Below are 6,695 nucleotides of genomic sequence, written 5' to 3' on the forward strand. Positions count from 1 at the left end.
TACTGATTATTATTTGTAATCATTTATGTACTTCATTCTACTACTTTTCATTATATACAGACCCTTTATAGTCTAACCGATACATATGTGTGTTATGATTTCCATTACACAAGAGTAGATGTTAAAACTTCATGCTGATTTGTACTCGGCTTTCGCCAAGATAATCACCAACTAAGACGTAGCTTTACAGTAACCTAGGCTTCTCCATCCATTTACGCTTCTTTCCATCTGGTGACGTGAATCTTACGTAAGTAACGTAATGACTGTAAATACTATACAACCTATACAAATAAACCAACAGTTGCTGCTGAGACCTAACCACAATCTCACAATCTCTCCGCAACCCAACCATACGCGCCAACCCGTTTGACTAAGGCTCTCGAGCCCCACTGGTGCGTTAATATGCAGTTTCAGTGGCAACGGTTCCGTATGGCATACCACCTACCGCAAAACACAATATCTGCCCAACCACCCGTCATTAACGCAATATACACAGGAACGTAATGACTGTAAATACTATACAACCTATACAAATAAACCAACAGACCTTTCAAGTTTTCAAGAATTCTACGAAACCGTAGCATGGCGGCCTGTACACAGCCAGCTAGAATCTTTCCGTCTCAACCACAGCCAGTTGCTGCTCCTTTCTGCTGCTTCAGATAAGTTCTTTACTGTACGACGCAACTCTTGGCCACTGAATCCGACGTCTCTGAGGAACCGGGTTGTAGAGTGTGCCACAAAACCACGACAACCTACTTCCACTGGATAAACCTGGACTCTCCATCCTCGCTGTTCTGCTTCAGTGGCCAGATGAGCATACCGCAGTTTCTTCCTCTCATATGCCTCATCTACCGCATCCTCCCATGGCATCAGTTGAACAATGCGTGCTGATCCAGACCACAAAACAATATCTGGTCGTAGGTTAGTGGTGGCAATCTCAGGTGGAAAAATAAGCCGTTGATCAAGATCAACCAGCATCTTCCAGTCCCTAGCAGCTTCCAGTGGTCCTGGGCGAGAATTGGTGTTAGCACCTTTTCTTGGTGGTTGCTCGCATGGGCGGAGGAATATTGTCTTCTGCGTGTAATGTTTTGCTAGAACAGGCGGCAATTTATTGGTCATACTACGCTTGCCTTCCAATGCTAAAGCCAAACATCGCAATACTTGGTCATGGCGCCAAGTAAACCGACCCTGGCTAAGAGCCACCTTACATCCTGTCAAAATGTGCCTTAATGTGGCAGGTGATGAACACAAAGGACAAGATGGATCCTCTCCTACCCAGAGGTTTAGGTTCTGCGGTGATGGGAGAACATCATATGTTGACCTGATAAGGAAACTGATCCTACTCTCTTCCATTGACCAAAGGTCTTGCCAGCCCATTTTGCGTTGTTCCACAGTCTCCCATCTCATTCACTCTCCCTGCTTGGCCTGGGAAATGGCCTTTATACATCTCATCCTCTCCTCCTGCTTTCGCACCTCGTTGACTACCAGCTTCCTCCTTTGGGCTGGGCCTGCCTTGTGCCATTTAGGAGGAGCTAAACTGAGCCCAAAACTCCCTCTTCCATGCTGTACCTGTCCCACGATATCCCCAATTTGAAGGTCAGCCTTTGCCTCTACTACAGATTTCTTTGCTGACCACTTTCTACCAGTTTTTACCACAGGGGCTGTCTCCCTTACACATTTGTCACGTGACTCTGCTAAAGTCATTTCCAGTCTGACCTTGGCACACTTAAACTCCTCGGTTAAAGCAGAGACTGGCAGCTGCAATACTCCTTTACTATAAAGTCCCACTCTGCTGAGGCAGCGTGGAACTCCCAACCATTTCCTGATGTATGAACTTATTAACGCTTCCAGCTTATCCACTGTTGTCAAAGAATCCTCGTACACAGTCAGTGGCCACAGCAACCTTGGCAGTAGACCAAACTGAAAGCACCAGAGTTTCAGTTTGCCTGGTAGAGCACAGCTGTTTATGCTCTTCAACCCTTCCACTGCTTGTCGTCTAACTTCTCCCACTCGAACTGTGTCCTTTAGATCCCCATCGTACCATCTCCCTAGACTCTTCACTGGCTTCTGAGAAACTGTTGGTATTGCCTCACCATTAATGAAGAATGTTTTATCTACTACCTTGCCTTTAATTATGGAGATGCTCCTTGATTTAGAGGGCTTAAATTGCATTCGTGCCCATTCAATATTATCTGTTAACTTCCCCAATAACCGATTAGTGCAGGCTACCGTTGTAGTCATGGTTGTCATGTCATCCATGTATGCTCTGATTGGTGGTAGTCGCATCCCAGAAGCCAAGCGCTCTCCTCCTACTACCCATTTTGATGCCCTAATGATTACTTCCATTGCCATGGTAAAAGCCAGTGGAGAAATGGTGCATCCTGCCATTATTCCAACCTCTAAGCATTGCCATGTAGTGCTGAATTCTGGAGTTGAGAAACTAAATTGCAAATCTCCAAAATAGGCTTTCACTAAATTTGTTATCGACATCGGTACCCTGAAAAAATCAAATGATGCCCAAAGAAGCTCATGTGGCACTGAACCATATGCATTAGCCAAATCCAGGAATGTCACGTGGAGCTCCTTCCTCTCCTTTTTAGCTTTTTAGTTAAACAAGATTGTAACGTGTGCTTTGGACAATGACAATCAAATTATGTGATAAGATCTGTGGTAAAGATGTTTGGAGTTAAAGGAGAACTCCAGTCAATTTTAACATTGAGCTCATTTTTTTGTAAATTTGGAGTGCTGTCAGTACAGAGAACAACGACAAAAATCGGTGTTGCCTACACCGTGCTACAATTTGTTTATTATTTCGCAATCGCATATCGTAATCACAATATTGACCTCAATGATGGCAATATGACATTTTACCCAAATCGTGCAGCCCTTATATATGTGAAATTATTATGAATGATTCCATTTTAATAAAATATACTGATAATCATTGAAATTGGTTATAATTATTGATGACTGTAATTTCCTATCAATGTTCTGTGAACTGAATTTGATCTTTTTCCTTGTTTTTCAGAAAACTTTCAGAACTAATCTAAGGTAAGTCATGGTAAACTATTGCTTGTTATTGTTTAAGTTTAAAGGTGCCGCAGAATGTGAAATTAAATTTATTTTGCCATAGTGAAATAACAAGAGTTCAGTACATGGACATGACACACAGTGAGTCTCAAACACCATTGTTTTATCCTTCTTACTTATATCTCGTTTTTGAAAAACAGCCCTGAAAAATAGGCGAATCTCCACATAACACTGACTGTGACGCAACAGTCGGGTCATTAATATGTACGACTCCAAAAATTTGCATATGCCAGACCATGTTCAATGCCAGGCGGAACTGTGCAGCCGAAGCATGGCAGTTGCTCAGTGTTTGGATGTAGACATGCATGAACACAGAAGTATTTTTTAGTTCCTTCATCCGAGCCTCTGAAGAAAGAATGGGTTCATTTTATTTTCTCTGGAAATTTCCAAACATTTCACCGACAACTGTTTCCTCAACTTGGGCCAGTACAGAGCTGGCCTCGATGAACGTCTGGAAATAAATCGATCGAGCTACCAAGCAACACTTCCTGATGTGTAATTGTTTAAGTTCAGACAGGTAATCTTTCTCTCAAAATCGTTCAATAGTAAATGCATCAGTAAGTCAAGCCAGTGACTAAAACATCAACTTCACATCGTTTCTTTTAGCAGGATGAAAAAAACCTTATTTAAATTGTGAATAAATTATATACAGAAACCGATCAAAGAACTTTCCACAGCGTGAGTTTTATCTGATTCTGGACACTTGCCAACTCGTTATGAAATCGATGCACGTTACACTGCACAACGAAGCTCTTACTGTATTTACATCATCGTGTTTGCATCGGTGAAAGCATTAGAGAGAGAGCAGAAACTGCGTTGCAATGATAAGATCTTCTTTCTCGCGATCAACAGACTCATCTGCTCAATGCTCATCTGGGCAACATTTTATGTGATGGGAATAGATCTAAATACTTTAAAAACATCTCACGATTTGTTAATCTCGATAGCTATAATAGTAAAAACGTATAATAACTGTAGTAAAAGTATGCGAGAAGGTTTCGCGTGTAATAGCTATTTCATATGCATGCATGTCAGCCAATCACAGCAGTGGTTGGCTACACTGAATCCCACAGCAGACACGCCCCTTCAAACAGAGCGTTCAAATCAGAGGCTAAAATCAGGCTAAGAAAAATGCTTTTTATTTTGAAATTATGACTATTTTTGATCTAAAAAACTTACTAACATTAAAAGGGCAACCCAGAAAATATATATATATAAAATAAAAAAAAACATTCTAGGGAACCTTTAAGTTAAACAACTCTATTATTTGAATTAACTTTAATTCAATTTAGTAAGCACTGTAATAAACTTGTTGTTCTGTGTGTGTGTTTTTATGTAATTGCAGATGCCACGCGGAAAGGGTTTCTGCCGGTCCCAGGCGGCCAGAAGGAGGAATGCTGAGCGTCATTCGCTCAGTTCCTTCATGGAATTAGAAGAGGTTGTGCCTCCTCTCCAAAAAAAGGCAGTTTCTAACAGCTCTTTACAAGAGAGTGTTGACATGGAAAACTCAGACATGAAATTTCACACAAAGAATTATCAAAAAACTTGTCATAAGGCTTTCAAAAATGTTTCAAAATCTGTCACAAGTGTTACCACAAGTGTTCCAAAGTCTACCACAAGTCTTCTCATGTCTACAAAAAGCTGGAGTGATATTACCAGTGCTTTGCCTGTCAATAACTCTGATCTTTTTCCACTGAAAGTCATACAGGGTTCCTTCCATCAGGGTGATTCGCGCTTTGGTTTCAACGGTGGCAGACAGTGTGCAGCAAACAGTGTCACAGCTGTCATGATGAGTGTGCTGAAGGATGTGCGTACCTGGACAACAGAGGACCTGGATGCTGTTCTGTTGCATGGAGATAAGCTGTACACCTCAATGGACTTGCAGGGGAAGATCAATGATCGATCAAGGCGTGGTTATGTTGCTGTTCCAGAATTGCCAACCGTGCACACACTCTTCAACACAACATTTTCAATAAAGATGTCAGAATCTCTGAGTGGTGTTTTTGGTGTTGATCAATATGATGGAGCATTGCGAGATGTGAGCATGTCTATAGAAGATGCACTTCAGAGGGCCCTGTTTCAGTCTGATGCATGTCTGTTAAACCTTGGTGGCTACATTTGTGCAGTTATAAAGGTGGGGTCAATATTTGTTGTAGTCGATTCCCATTCACGTGATGGTAAAGGTATGGTATCTAGTACAGGCACAAGTGTAGTAGTTTTTTATGATGACATTTACATGTTATTTAATCATGTTGTTAACCTTGGTATATTACTGAATGGTCAGGGGAAATTATTTGAAGTGACGGGTGTAACCGCAACAGTAATTGGTAAGGCCACATCTGCTGGCACAAGTTCAATTCAGTCTGGTCAACAATGCAGAATCACACAGGTTTCACCTACGAGCACTGCAGAGATTAAGTGTGACGGTGGTAAACAAACACGTGTAGGCAAACCGGCTGAAACGCCTCTAGATTCAAGTAAGAAAGATAAACGTGTGCAGACTAAGTCGGAAGTTACACATGTAAGCAAGTTGCATGACAGTTTATTGATGGGTGATGTTATTGGACCTACAGTAAATGCTGAAATAAGTTTCAAACCTTTAACAGCTGAGACAAGTTCATGTAAGTCTGGTAAAAAAAGCAGCGTCACACATGTTTCACCTACAAAAGCAGCAAAGCAGAGTAAGTGTGCCAGAGACCCTGGTAAACAAACACATGCAGACAAACCAGCAACTATGTGCAAATCGGTTGAGAGCGGTGTGGATTCAAGTAAGAAAAATAAACGTGTGCAGAAAAAGTCAAAACTCCCACATATGAGCAAGTTAAACGATTTATTAATGGATGATGATGTCATTATTGGTCCTACAGTAAATACTGAGTTCAGTTTCAAACCTTTAACATCTGCAGATCAGGATGCTTTGTGTACACGCTTACAACTGGGCATAATTAATGGAAATCATTATGAAGTTGTTACATGTGTTAAACATAAAAATCAAGAAAATGTTTGTGCACAAGCATGTAACGTTGAAGTGGACGATCAGAGAAAAGTAAATCGTTATTTGCGAAAAAGGAAATTGAATGACAGAACTCTAAATGCAAAAGAGCACGCGAGGTATACCACAGCAACACCGATTTAAGGCAAAAAAAGATTAAGAATGCTAAAACTAAATATTGTGAAGACAGTGATTACAGACAGAAAAAGACTGACAACCTTAAAACTAAATATTGTGAAGACAGTGATTACAGACAGAAAAAGACTGACAACCTTAAAACTAAATATTGTGAAGACAGTGATTATAAAGAGAAAAAACGTGAACATTTTCGAAATAAATATAAAAACAATATTAATGTACGGCAGTCAAAACGTGAAAATTCAAAGATAAAGTATTCCACAAATGTTCATTTTCGAAAACTTGTTCGCCACTATTCTCAGACCAAGTATAAAAGCAATAAAGCCTTTAGAGAAAGTGTACGTGAATATTCAAGAAATAAGTATCGCAAAAACTCTGCATTTAAGGCAAGCGTGTGTGAATATTCAAGAAATAAGTATCGCAAAAACTCTGCATTTAAGGCGAGCGTATGTGAATATTCAAAGAATAAATATCG

At 40.4% G+C, this 6,695-nt stretch overlaps 1 long non-coding RNA gene across 1 annotated transcript; it reads left to right on the plus strand.

The window, feature by feature from the left end:
* Nucleotides 1-4,465: 4,465 nt before the first annotated feature.
* On the plus strand, nucleotides 4,466-5,082 carry LOC143713551 (uncharacterized). The gene is made up of 2 exons (XR_013195115.1): nucleotides 4,466-4,528; nucleotides 4,799-5,082. It is a non-coding gene; the product is annotated as an uncharacterized LOC143713551 (long non-coding RNA).
* Nucleotides 5,083-6,695: the final 1,613 nt, after the last annotated feature.

Source organism: Siphateles boraxobius, unplaced genomic scaffold, assembly GCF_051911475.1.
Source record: "Siphateles boraxobius isolate OS27281-9 unplaced genomic scaffold, OSU_SipBor_1 52, whole genome shotgun sequence".
In the NCBI taxonomy this organism is placed as follows: Eukaryota; Metazoa; Chordata; class Actinopteri; order Cypriniformes; family Leuciscidae; genus Siphateles; species Siphateles boraxobius.